The 14008-nt window shown below is 35.6% G+C and overlaps 2 long non-coding RNA genes across 3 annotated transcripts in view; one reads left to right on the top strand and one right to left on the bottom strand.

Annotated features, from left to right (window-relative positions):
• LOC114579491 overlaps positions 1-14008 on the bottom strand; it is a 39595-nt gene that overhangs the window by 15037 nt on the left and 10550 nt on the right. The window lies entirely within an intron of this gene.
• LOC110110420 lies at positions 3587-8132 on the top strand. 2 transcript variants are annotated; one of them, XR_002304708.2, is made up of 4 exons: positions 3587-5347; positions 5443-5512; positions 5588-5691; positions 6890-8132. It is a non-coding gene; the product is annotated as an uncharacterized LOC110110420 (long non-coding RNA). The 2 variants fall into 2 exon arrangements; XR_002304707.2 differs by having other exon boundaries at positions 6511-8132.

The following is a 14008-nucleotide window of genomic DNA, read 5'->3' as shown; positions in this document are numbered from 1 at the left end:
ATCATCTCAGCCTATCAGGATCTCTGAGGATCCTGAAAATGTTACACCAGTAAGAGGTAGTGCACCCAATGTAGATCCTGCATCTGTAGAAATGGATGCTATGAATGTAATGTTAGGGAATATGATGCAACTGCAAATGATGACTATGATGATGCAAATGATGGAAAAGATGTGGTCTATGGTGGGATCTACAACACCTGGTATCCCACCCGTAGTTACACCAGTCACTCCTACCACTCCTGGTAGTAGTATAAATGTGGAGACAGGTGATCCTGTTAGTGCTGAAGTGGATAAACATCTAAAACTTTTCCAGAGTTTAAAACCTCCATTATTTAAGGGAGGAGTTGACGCTAGAAGTGCTGAAGACTAGATCATTAGAATAGAGAAAGTTTTAAATAGAATGAGATGTCTTGAAAATAGACATGTATCTCTGACAATCTTTATGCTAGAGGGTGAAGCTGAAAGGTGGTGGAGGGGACAAAAGCTAGAGAAATTCAAAGGTAAATCTGAGGAGCAAATTCTGTGAGAGGAATTCAAGCAAGTTTTTCGGGATTGGTATGTTCCTCCATCAGCAAGACAAGCAATGCAGGAGAATTTTTTAAATCTAAAGTAATGAGCAAAAACTGTCATTCAGTATGAAGCAGAATTCACAGCTCTGTCAAGGTATGCTCCTCAGCTTATCAGTACTTCTGAGAAAAAGTGTTACAGATTTTTAAAAGGATTGAGAGACTCATTGAGACAGCCATTAATTCCCCTTCGTATAAAAGATTTTGTTGAATTAGTGGAAAGTGTCATATTACTAGAGAATGATATAGAAGTGGTGAAACAGAAATGGGAGAATGATGGTAGAAAAAGACATTGATCACAGAGGTGGATCATCCAAAAAGCAGAAGTTCAATCAGAATCAACCACAACAGTTTATAAGATTACCTATACTACCAGTTTGTACAACCTGTGGGAAAGCTCATCCAGGAAAATGTTTGATGAATTCAGGAAAGTGTTATTTGTGTGGAGAATCAGGTTATATCAAGAGGAATTGTCCAAAGAATGTTCAAAGAGACACAGAAGTTAGAGGCAGTCAGAGGTTGGATCAGTTCAGAGGTGCCATGCCACAGATGCATCAACCTGCTTTGAAGATAAAAGGAGAAACCTCAAGTGAAGCTGTCAGATCAGTACCAGCTAGAGTTTTTGCTTTATCTTCCCAGAAGGCTAAGGATCTTCGGAGGTGGTGATAGGTACTTTAAAAATCTCAGACTTTCCTGCTAGAGTACTTTTTGATTCTGGTGCATTGCATTCCTTCATAGCTGAGATATTTTGTAAGAAAGTGCATTTAGGACTTGTCTCTTTTACTCTTGGATTACATTTTATATTACCTGCGGGTAATTATTTAAAGGCCAGTACAATATATTCAGTTTATTTTATGATAGCTGGTAGAAAATTTCAAGCAGATTTGATAATACTCCCATTGGTAGAATTCGATATAATTCTAGGAATGGATTGGTTAGTCAAACATTATGCCACTATTGAATGTTGGAAGAAGGTCAGATTCGATTTGCCTGGAGAATAAGTATTTTATTTTCAATGTGAAAGAGGAGTAGTTTCTTCCTTAATTACTTCTAGCCAAGTGCTTAAAAAACTTAGAATGGGTGACTTGGTTTTCTAAGCAATGTTGGAAGTGACAATAGAAAAGAGTGATAATTTACATTCCATTCTTGTAGTGAATGAATTTGTAGATGTTTTCTCAGAAGAATGGAAGGATTTGCCTCTAGAAAGAGAAGTGGAATTTTCAATAACTTTGTAGCCTAGTACGAATCCAATTATAAAAGCATCTTATAAAATGGCAACTAAGGAATTACAAGAACTGAAAAGTCAGTTAGCTGAATTGATTGAAAAGGGTTTTATCAAACCTACTTCATCTCCTTGGAGTGCACCTGTATTTTTTGTTAAAAAGAAAAATGGTTCAATGAGACTGCATTGATTATAGAGAATTAAACAAGGTGACAGTTAAAAACAAGTATCCTCTTCCCCGGATTAATGACCTATTTGATCAGTTGGCAGGTGCTTCTGTTTTATCCAGATTTGATTTGAGATCAGGTCATCACCAAGTTAGGGTGAAAGAATGTGATGGGAAAAAGACAGCTTTTGGAACCATATATGGACACTATGAATTTTTGGTTATGCCTTTTAGGTTAACCAATGCCCCGGCAATATTCATGGATATGATGAAAAGAATTTTCAGACCTTATCTGGATCAATTTATTAATGTATTTATTGATGACATATTGATCTATTCTATGAATGATAAGGATCATGCGGAGCATTTAAAGGTTGTACTTGAATTACTGCTACAACATAAATTGTTTGTCAAATTTTCTAAGTGTGAGTTTTGGTTGAAAGAAATTTCATTTCTAAGACATATTGTCAGTGGAGAAGGAATATCTGTAGACCCAAAAAAGATTAAAGCAGTTGTGGAATGGCCAAGACCAACAAATGCGGCAGAAGTCAGAAGTTTCTTGAGATTGGCAGTTTACTATAGAAGATTCGTTAAAGGTTTTTCTCATATTGCTTTGCCTTTATCCAAGTTAACTATGAATGATATTAAGTTTGAGTGGATTGATGATTGTTAGTAGAGTTTTCATGAATTGAAGCAATGTTTGACAACTGCACCAGTACTGACAATTCCTTCTAGAACTGAGGGATTTCAGCTATATCGTGATGCTTCTTTAAAAGGATTGGGTTATGTGTTGATGCAGAACAAAAAAGTTATTTCATATGCTTCCAGATAGCTTAAGCCACATGAAAAGAACTATCTCACTCATGATTTAGAGTTAGCTGCAATGGTATTTGTTTTAAAAATTTGGAGACACTATTTGTATGGAATTAAATGTGAAATTTTTACATATCATAAGAGCTTGAAATATATTTTCACTCAAAAGGAATTGAATCTATGACAAAGAAGATGGTTGGAACAAATAAATGATTATGATCTTGACATCCAGTACTGTCCAAACAAGGCTAATGTGGTAGCTGATGCATTGAACAGAAAGACCCAATCACAATTGAATATGTTGACTAGTGAAGAAAGATTGATTAAAGAAATGGAGGCATTACAATTAGAAATCAAAATACAAAGAGATTTTTTTTATCAAAATACAAAGAGATCATGATACACTTAGCATTAATCAAATGACAGTTTATTTGTCATTAGAGGAAAGAATTATGGAAGCTCAAAAGAAAAGCAATGGCTATCAGAAGTTTATGCATCAAGTGCAAGAAAGATTAAAGAAGGAACTCAGTGTTGATGAACAAGGAAGAATCATGTACAATATGCGGTTGTGGATACCAAAAGCATCAGATTTAATTCAATAAATATTGTTTGAAGCACATAATACTAGTCAACGTTTTAAAAGGCGAAATCGGGAATCGATGCGTTTTGGCTAAGCGAGGCGAGGCGTAAGCCTCGAGGCGGATCGAGGCGTAAGCCTAAAAAATGATAAAAATAAAGTAATTAACAGTGCCGAGCATGTACCGCTTCGAGGCGTCCGCCTCGAACGCCTTTTTAATCGATGATACTAGTTACTCCATTCACCCTGGAAGCACAAAGATGTATAAGGATTTAAAGACTTTGTTTTGGTGGCCATGAATGAAAAGTGATGTGGCAGATTATGTGGCTAAATGTGAAAGGTGTCAAGTTGTTAAAGTTGAACATCAAAAACCCAGTGGAATGTTGCAATCCTTACCGATTTCATAATAGAAGTGGGAAGAAATAGTCATAAATTTTGTTACAGGATTTTCCAGATCAAAACAAGGACATAATAGTATATGGGTGGTAATTGACAAACTCACTAAGTCAGCCCATTTTCTACCTATCCATCAGACTAATTCAATGGAGAAATTGGCCAAATTATTTGTGAAAGAAATCATTATATTACATGGAATCCCTAAGGTTATTGTATCAGATGGAGATGGTCGTTTCACATCTAAGTTATGAAAAAGCACACATGCAAGTTTTGGCACAAAATTGAAATTCAACACTGCATTTCATCCTCAGACAGATGGTTAATCAGAAAGGTTGATTCAAGTGTTGGAAGATTTGTTAAGATTGTGTATCCTACATTTTGGAGGTAGCTTGGAGGATCACATTTTATTAATAGAATTCACTTATAATAATAGCTACCAATCCAGTATCAAGATGGCTCCCTATGAAGCTTTATATGGCAGAAAATGCAGAACTCCTTTAAGCTGGTTTGAAGTGGGGAAAAGGCAAATATTAGGTCCACAGTTGGTAGACCAGGCGATAGAGAAGGTCAGACTCATTAGAGACAGATTAAAAGCAACTCAAAACCGCCAACATAAATATTATTATTCCAAGCATAGAATGGAAGAATTTGAAGTGGGAGATTTTGTATTTTTGAAAGTTAGACCAATGAAGTGTGTTTCTAGATTTGGCCAAAGTGGAAAACTCAATCCTAGATTCATTTGGCCATTTGAAATTATTGAAAGAGTATGAACAGTAGTTTACAAGCTAGCATTACCTATAGACATGTCTGATATCCACAATGTTTTTCATGTCTCAATGCTCAGAAAGTGGGTTACAAATGAAAGTCAAAGAGTTTCTCATAAGGACATTGAACTTCAGAAGAATATGACCTTTATAGAAGAACCTGAAAGGATATTAGAAAGGGATATTCGGAAATTGAGTAGCAAAATTATTCCTTTTGTTAAGATAAAATAGAAGCACAACTCAGTTAAAAATGCTACTTGGGAAAAAGAGGCTGTAGTGAGACACAAATTTCCTCACCTATTTGATGATGTATGAAAAGTTGAATTTCGGGGATGAAATTCTATTAAGGATGGAAGAATTGTAACAACTCAAATTCTGGTAAAAGAAATTCAAACCCTTATTTAAATAAAGCTTATGTACTATTAAATAAAATCAACTGAATATTAATGCAAATATTAATTTTTCTGAATATATGTGTTTATTGGTGAGGATAAAGAGAATAGCAGTTGTTGAGTGGGGTCCACTCCATCTTATCATTTAGTGCGGGATTATTGAATGGGATAAGGATTTAATATCTCCCCTGTAGCAAAATTCGGTTCTACACTCTCACCCGAGACTGTAGAGGATTTCGCTATTCCTGTATAGGAAATCCGCAGCTTTCCTTCAGGAAGAGGCGGAACAGGTTGGCTGAAGCAAGAGGCGGAATAAGCTGGCTGAAGCAAGAGGCAATAGACTCTGGCTGAAGCAAGAGGCGGAACTGGTTGGAGTAGGAAGCAGAAGTTGGGTTTGGAAATAGCAACTGCGGGCTGAAGGAGTATAAGAAATTCATCATTTCAGAATCCGGTAACAAATATTATCCTATTAGTAATTTAGGAATTTATGAACATTATAATCAAGGATTTGATGTGATTAATATGGACTTTTGTAATAAATTGTAGTTTGATTTCTAAGTGAGAAGGAAGTGAGAACAATGAACGAAGAATAAAACTTGAAGAAAAGAAAATCAAGGTAAGCTCGTCTGGTATGTGTCTAAAGTAGATTTCCTATGGTAATGGAAGTTCTTACAGAGGTTATATCTTATAGTGTCATAGATCAATTTGATCATATGCAAGAGAGAGCTTTGAAGTGACTTACCATCAAAGAAGATTTCAAGGTGGAGGATTGGAGGAAATTCCTCGTTCAAGAAAGTAAGTAATGCAAATTTAATGTTTAAAATAATATTGTCAAATTCTACTTGTAGATTGATAATTGATTGTTAGTGACTGATTGAAAGAAAGGAACTTATGTGTTTTAAGTAATTTATTGTTGCTCTAGAATATTTTATCCAAGATTTTATGTATGAACTACTACTTATAAAATTCTACCATATCGATTAAAGACAATGTTTTGTACGCTCACCAAAATGTTTTTCTATTTGAGAATGTTTTGGAAGGATATCAATTTCCTTGAAAAAGTGATGCATATTAATTTTATACAAGATATATATATCTTGAATGATGATGAAGGTATTTATGATAAGTGATTATGAAAGCATGTTGAATATTAAATTATTGAAAGAAAAATTTGGCTATATATATAATATATGTTTTATCAATGTAGTTGAGACAAAAGGGTTTTCATACAAGAACTACATGGTAAGTGGGGCAAAAGGAACCCTAGGAATTATGATACCTATTTGGCAGGTGGGACAAAAGGGACCCCAAAGAGACAAAATGATCGTCTATGAATTTCAATGGCGATAATATCAGATTTACATAAACTCCATTGAATATAGTAAAGAAAGTATAGCCAAATTTTTCATAGGAAAATTTACATTCAACAGAACTTCAAAAAAATTGAAGCATAATGTTAAGTATGCCTTTTAATGTTTCCAGTAATGAGTTCAATATTGTAATTATTCATGTTATGTTTTTTTTAAATTGTTAATATTAGTTGTTAATTAATTTATGCTTAACTTGCTGAGTCTCACCACACACCAGTACTTTTCTTACTGATTGTTTTTACAGGAAAAGGAAAAGAAAATGTGGAAGATGTTTGATATGCAAGTATTTATGTTTTATGTTAATGTTTATTTTATATTTGGAAATCTACTCTTGAGGTTAGTAAGTCGTTTTAATGGTTTTGGACTTCCTTAATGGCTCTGTATTAAGTATTTGATGTGATGAAATTTGGGAACTATTAGATGCTTCCTTTGTTGTATTAATTGATGTTTATATTATCTTTTATATAGATTTGAAATGATATGTTATGATTTAATGAGTTCAATATTGTAATTATTCATGTTATGTTTTTTTTAAATTGTTAATATTAGTTATTAATTAATTTCTGCTTAACTTGCTGAGTCTCACCACTCACCAGTACTTTTCTTACTGATTGTTTTTACAGGAAAAGGAAAAGAAAATGTGGAAGAAGTTTGATATGCAAGTATTTAAGTTTTATATTAATGTTTATTTTATATTTGGAAATCTACTCTTGAGGTTAGTAAGTCGTTTTAATGTTCTAATAGTTTGAATGGTTTTGGACTTCCTTAGTGGCTCTATATTAAGTCTTTGATGTAAGGAAATTTGGGAACTATTAGATGCTTCCTTTGTTGTATTAATTGATGTTTATATGATCTTTTATATAGATTTGAAATGATATGTTATGATTTTATGGCTGTTCTTGTGACACTCTACAATACTATTAAGGAGTATTGTGGGGTGTTATAATTTCCCTATTCAACTGGATCTTGATCGATTTTTCCCCGATTCAAAGCCTAAGCCGTTTATTTCAACTAACCGGACCGCCCGCCAAACCTGTTCACGGTTGAGCTGGTAGAACCAGCTGGTCCAGTCTAATTTTGAAAACCTTGCTAAAAGAATTATAAAGATTGTGTTTTGGATTTTGGAGGTAGATGAGAAGATCACATACCATTGAATGAGTTTACCTATAATAATAGCTACCAATCAATTATCAAGATGGCACCATATGAAGTATTGTATGGTAGAAAATGTAGAACTCCGTTGAGTTAGTTTTAAATTGATGAAAGGAAATTATTGGGTCCGCGGTTAGTAATATCAAGCTACTGAAAAGGTCAAATCAGTTAGAGACATTAAAAGCAACACAGTACCGTCAGCAGAAATACTATAATCACAAGCATAAAATGATAAAATTTGATGTTGGAGATTTTGTGCTCTTAAAGGTTAGACCAATGGAATGTGTTTCTAGATTTGGTCAAGGTGAAAAATTCAGCTCAAGTTATATTAGCCTATTTGAGATCATTAAAAGAGTGGGACAAGTTGCTTATAAGCTATCATTACCTTCAGATATATTTGATGTGCATAATGTTTATCACGTGTGAATGCTTAGAAAATGGGTTACAAATGAAATTAGAGAGTTCTTCATAATGAAATTGAACTTCAAAATAATTCGACATATGTAGAGTAACCTAAAATGATATTGAAAAGGGATGTTCGATAAATTGAGAAGCAGAGTAATTCCTTTTGTGAAAATTAAATAGAAGCATAGGTCAATAGAGTAAGATACATGAGAAAAAAGATAGACATGAATCAGAAGTTTCCTTACCAGTTTGAAGAAGTATGAAAATTTGAATTTTGGGAACGAAATTTTAATGAGGGAAGAATTATAATATCCAAACTTTAGGTAAATAAATTAAAAATTTTATTTAGAAAACTATTATTTAATATTAGCAATTATTATTATTAATTAAACATTAATATTTATATTAACAAATAAGTTTAATTTAACTTCAAAATAATTCAACATATGTAGAGTAACCTGAAATGATATTGAAATGGGATATTCGTAAATTGAGAAGCAGAATAATTCCTTTTTGTGAAAATTAAATAAAAGCACAGATCAATAAAGTAAGATACATGAGAAAAAGAGATAGATATGAAGTGGAAGTTTCCTCACCTGTTTGAAGAAGCATAAAAAATTGAATTTTGCGAACGAAATTTTAATAAGGAGCGAAGAATTATAATATCCATAATTCAGGTAAATAAAATAAAATTTTATTTAGAAAACTATTATTTAATATTAGCAATTGTTATTGTTAATTAAAACTTAACATTTATATTAACAAATAAGTTTAATTTAATTATAATTCTTCCCTATTTCTGATTAGATGCATTTGTTGACTTTAGAGGAGTTATAAGAGTAGTTATGTTGTAGTGGGCCCTCTCTTCCAACAAGTTCACGCAAGCCAGAAGTTTCCCGCAAGCAGGCATTGGAGATACTGTTGAAGAGTTCGGCATAGTGCATAGTAGAAGATTTCAACACAGTGCTATGTAGAGGAATTCAACCCAATTCAGGGAAAAGGGATCGGTACTGTGCAAGGATTGGATATGTGCAAGAAGGATCAACCAAAGGAAGAAATGGGAAGAATTAGTAGTGCATTGCATTTCACGGCATAGTGCAGTGCGCTGGAGAAGGGAGATCGGAACTTTGCTGTGAAGAACGTTTCGGCACAGTGATTTGAAGATGAGTTTGGCACTGTGCAAGGAAAGGATCTGGCATTCTATGTAGGTAGAAGTGGCTGTTGGAGATTGGGAAAAATAGTGACTGTACTTAAATATAATTGTTGTGAGTTAGAAAGTGTAATGAGGGAGCATTAACATTACGGAGTAAAAAGCAGTGGAAAGGAGTAGAAGAAAAGAATATTAGAAGAAGAAAGGAGGTTAAAAATTATAATGTTTTTGTTATCTTTTAGATTCCTAAATTCAATAAAGTTTCTAAAGATCATGATCCAATTGTATTTTAGGATTGTTCGGGTATATGTAGAAGGCAGGTTACGAGGTAAATGGTTATGTTAGTATAAATTTGTTTTATGCAATTTATTTGAATTATAAAACAGTAGAAATCATAGAATTAGAGAGGTAATTGTAGGTAACTTACAATCGGAGAAAAGTGCGAGGTAGAAAATTTTAGGAAACAAATCATCAAAGAGGTAAGTAATGCATGTTTAATTTAAAAGTATATACTGTTAATTTTGGTAGACTCATACACTAACATTTAATAGAAATTCAGGGAAATAGTTAAACAAAGAGAATGATGTTATGAATGCTTGTTCATAGCCAAGTATTTATATATGAACAACCACATGCAAATTCGATTGATTCATATTTAAAATAAAATATAATATGATCATTTAAAGATTTTTCTAGCTGGTAACATTTTGAAAATAAGTAAAATTATTTAAATGTGGCATACACCTTCTCTTCATGCAAACAATATAATAGATATATTGTTATGAAAGTATGTAACTATATAATACAAGTATGAACTATGAATATATTAAACTTATTTAATATCAAATTAGTAAAGATTGCCTATAAAATGATATAATACTTACAATTGTAAGTGGGACAAAAGGGACCCCTAAAGAGTCAAAAATGACCTCTATGTAGTTTACTGGCGATAATGTCAGATTAACCTGGGCTCAATTTAACATTTTTATGAAAGTGTAGCCAAATTTTTAGAAAACTAATATTGATATTCTGTACATACATCAAAGGATTTAAAGGTTAATCCTAAAAATGATTTTATATTATTTTACAAATAATAGTAAGTTTATTCAATTATATTTTTAATATGATTATTTATTATAATTTTGTATTTAATTTGCATAACTTATTGAGCATCATAGCTCACTAGCTTTTATACTAACTGTTGTTACAGGAAAATGAAAGGAAAAAATTGAAGCAGAATAGGTTCAAGTTATTTCACTTTATATTCTATTGTTTAGCATTGTATGTAAGTCTACAGCTGAGGTATATAAATTGTCCAGTATTGTACTATTTTGAATTTTATTAGTGACTATGTAAACATTATGTGTGAAGTTTGGATTAATTAGACGCTTCCATTTTTATATAAATGTGATTGTAAATGAATATTTTATATAGTATACAATTGATGAGAAATAATTAAAAGTAATTAATGATTGTTATGTCATTTATGTGACACTTTATGTTATTGGCAAAGGGTATATTAGGGTGTTACAAAAAGTGAACAAATATGTTGACCTCTACTATAATGAAACACAAAAAAAATGCCTAAACCTTACCTCTGCTACGAATCTAACGCCCATCCCCTGTTCTAGCATCGCACGTCGCTCGCACGCCGACGTCGCGTCGTCGCACGTCGCCTGCACGATCCCTCTCGCGTCATTAAAGAGCCGAAGAGGAGAGGCCTCTCTCTCATTCCCGCTCACCCTCTCTCCCTCGCACGTTGCTGCCTCCGGCACCTTCATTGCTTCTCAACTTCGCTCCTCTCGACGACTTTCCTTTCCCATCCGAGCGGAAGTAACGACACTTCGATCGGAAGCAACAACGGGAGCCGCAAGCTGTGAGGGTAACTTCCTCCCTTTCATGTGGCTTCTCCGGCACCTTCGTTGCTGCTCAACTCCGCTCCTTTGATGACTTTCCTGTCGGATCGGAAGCTGCAACATTTTGATCTGATGAAACAACGGGATCATAGGTCGCTTCCCCGCTCCTTCCTGGTTGTTTGACTTCGCACCTTCAGCGACTTTCTCCCTTCCGAGCGCTTCTCCGACCCCATCACCGATGTTCGGCTTCGCTCCTTCGATGAATTTCCCTTCATGTGGATCGGAAGTCACGACATTTTGATCGGGAACAACAACCGGAGCTCGTAGTTTCTCCGGCTCCCTCTTGGCTACTCAACTTCGCTCCTCCGACGCCGTCCCTTCCAGTAGGGTCGGAAGTTTTGACGGAAACAAGAACAGGAGCTTGTGGCTGTGAAAATAACTCTCCCTTGCGTGCGCTCCTTATCCGGCCTCTCCTTGGCCGTTCGACCGTGCTCCGACGACGACTTTCCCTTCCTGTGGGATTGGAAATTACAACCTTTTGATCGGACGCAGAAACTGGAGTTCGCTGACTGGATTCTACCTTTCAAATGCTTCTCCGGCCAAATCCCGTCACCGAGCAGCCCCTTTGTGCATTTTGTTTTAATTAAGTTCATTATTATTATTATTATTATTATTATTATAAAAAAGAAGAAAAAAAGTTCGCAAATCCTTCTCTTACTTCAGCATACGGGTCGAGCCGGCTAACCGCCCATACACGCTTTTCTTTAGCGTGATGGGAAGGGAACCCAGTGCGACACCTACGATGAGGTAAGTGAGCGACCCCTCGGCTCCAAAATCCTATCCTTGGTGTTCGTGTCGAGCCAGCAAACCGCCCATATACATTTTTCTCTAGCGTGGTAATAAGGGAACCCGGCGCGACACCTACGGTGAGGCAGGTAAACCTGGTACACGCTTTTCTTAGCGTGACCAGGATAATCTTAAGTACCCGTATGCGGCTCTGTACCTGCGGGGAAACAACTGCTTTTCTCTTGTAACAGGTACTGAAGACCCATACACGTCTTTCTCTGGCGTGGTTTATGGCCGCGGTATTCTCGTACGAGGGCACCTACCGTACATGCTTTTCTCTAGCGTGGCGGGAGGCCCAGTTTTCCATAGTTTTTCTCTAAACAAGGAAAACGTCGGGAGGCTGCCGAAATTTTGGGTGAAAATATGACTGTACTCCGGCCTGATTTGAACTCAAAAAGAGCAAGAACCTGAACTCAAATGAGGATGAACAGTGGGCTTGAGGACTTGAATACAAACAAAATGTAAACGATTAATCAAAGCTCAAACCTAAATAAAATGAAATCAAATTGGAACCAAAATTCAAATCAATTTGAGTATTCAGTTGAACTTGCAAGGACTTCAAGAGACTCAGACCAAGCACTTAAATATATACTTTGAACTCGAACCGGATTGAATACAAGGGACTTGTGAACTTGTGCACCTAACTCAGACTCAAGTGAACTCAGACTTAAACTCAATTTGAAAATGAAATGAATTAAACAAGACCACTTGAACTTGTACTCTGAACTCAAAACTGGAACAAGATGTGGAGAACAAGGAACTCAAACTGAACTCAAGCTGGATCCAAACTTGACATGAACAATAAAGAACTTGAACTTTCAAGAACAACGGGGGACTCAAGGAGCTTGAGATTGAATGGGATGTAAAGAGCTGAACCCATAACAACATACAAGACTCAAGCATGAGTTGAACCTTGAACTCAGGTCCGATGGAATACATAGGACTGGGCTTTGGAGGAATGAACAAATCAAAGTCTAAATGCACGGTCGTACAAGATAACAACAAGTTGCAAGTCGGAGATGAAATCCTAATGTACGCGAAAGATGAATGCAACAAACTCCTGCAATAGTTCCTACGAGTTTAAATGCAACGTGCTCACAAGGACAACGAATGGTTGCATAATGTATATGTCCCCTAAATGCATTATTGAAACCTCCAACACTAGCAACAATGCCTGTTGATTGAAGATGGCAACACTGTCAATCAATTGTGGATGATTTAGTCCCCTACAAACAAGTATAATCAATACAACTGAGATTTGTGAAAGGTGGGTATGAGGTAGGCAACAATGGTTCTTCTACGAACACTTCCAAGAGGTCGTAGTGGATATAACGAGTCCCTGCAAATGAACACGAGCTACTTGTGGGTAATAACAATGGGTATATCGTAAGTACAACGAACCCTTGTGGACACAAGTACAAATGTCACCTACGATGATGGGAAAGCATCCAATGATGGGAACAATAGTATATTTTGTTTTCTATTTTTTTTTTTTCTTTTTTAGCTATCCAATGATGGGAAAGCATCCAATGATCATGGTAGGTAGTGCATATGGCTTGGTAGATCTTTGGTTTGCTGGCTCGATCGGTCCCTGGCTGCTGGTGGTTCTCGGGTTGGTTGTTTTGGAGCATTCGGTTTTGAGCTTGTTCTCTAAGTTGCTTGAGCTGAAGTTTAGTAGCTCTTTAAATCTCAAAAGGTACCTCATTATGAAGTTTACTTTTGGAGTGGCCTTGTCCCTTCCCCATCCCCTTTTCTTCTTGTCTCTTGGAAAACCGTGGCCTGCTCTTAATGGTGGCTGAATTCAATAAAAAATATTAATGTGGAAGTTATTGATTTTAATGCTTTACCTTTGGGAATTCAGCCAGCCTTTGTTTTTTCCGAAATGGGATGCTTTTCCAGTAGCTGTGCTGCTTTGAATTTTCGGCCTGCTTGCTGGCTCTTTGGTTCCGTGAGATGCTGGGCTGTTTTTTCCAAAATGACTATTGGAAATCCTTTGAAAAATAAAAGCTTGGGATGTTGGGAACATTAACTAAGGTGACTTTTGGCATTCCTTTACTTTGCCTATAAATAAGAGATGATGTTGTGAAGGAAAGCAGTTGATATTTGTGAGCATATTTGCTATTAACCTGCGGGTTTATTCGGAAATCCTGCGGGCTCTTTCCAACCTTCGTTTCTCATCCCCTCCGGAAATCCTGCGGGCTCTTTCCACCCTTTCTTCTCGGGCTTCTAACCACTTTCGTCTCTCCGGAAGTGCCACTCCATCTGTATCCTTCTTCTCAAAGTAAAGCAACTTTAGGGTGTCGTATCAGAGTTGATTTGAAGCATCTATTGAA

This window comes from Dendrobium catenatum, unplaced genomic scaffold (assembly GCF_001605985.2).
Source record: "Dendrobium catenatum unplaced genomic scaffold, ASM160598v2 fragScaff_scaffold_421, whole genome shotgun sequence".
NCBI lineage: Eukaryota > Viridiplantae > Streptophyta > Magnoliopsida > Asparagales > Orchidaceae > Dendrobium > Dendrobium catenatum.
The sequence above is the reverse complement of the archived record's forward strand: the minus strand, read 5'-3'. Positions and strand labels throughout refer to the sequence as shown.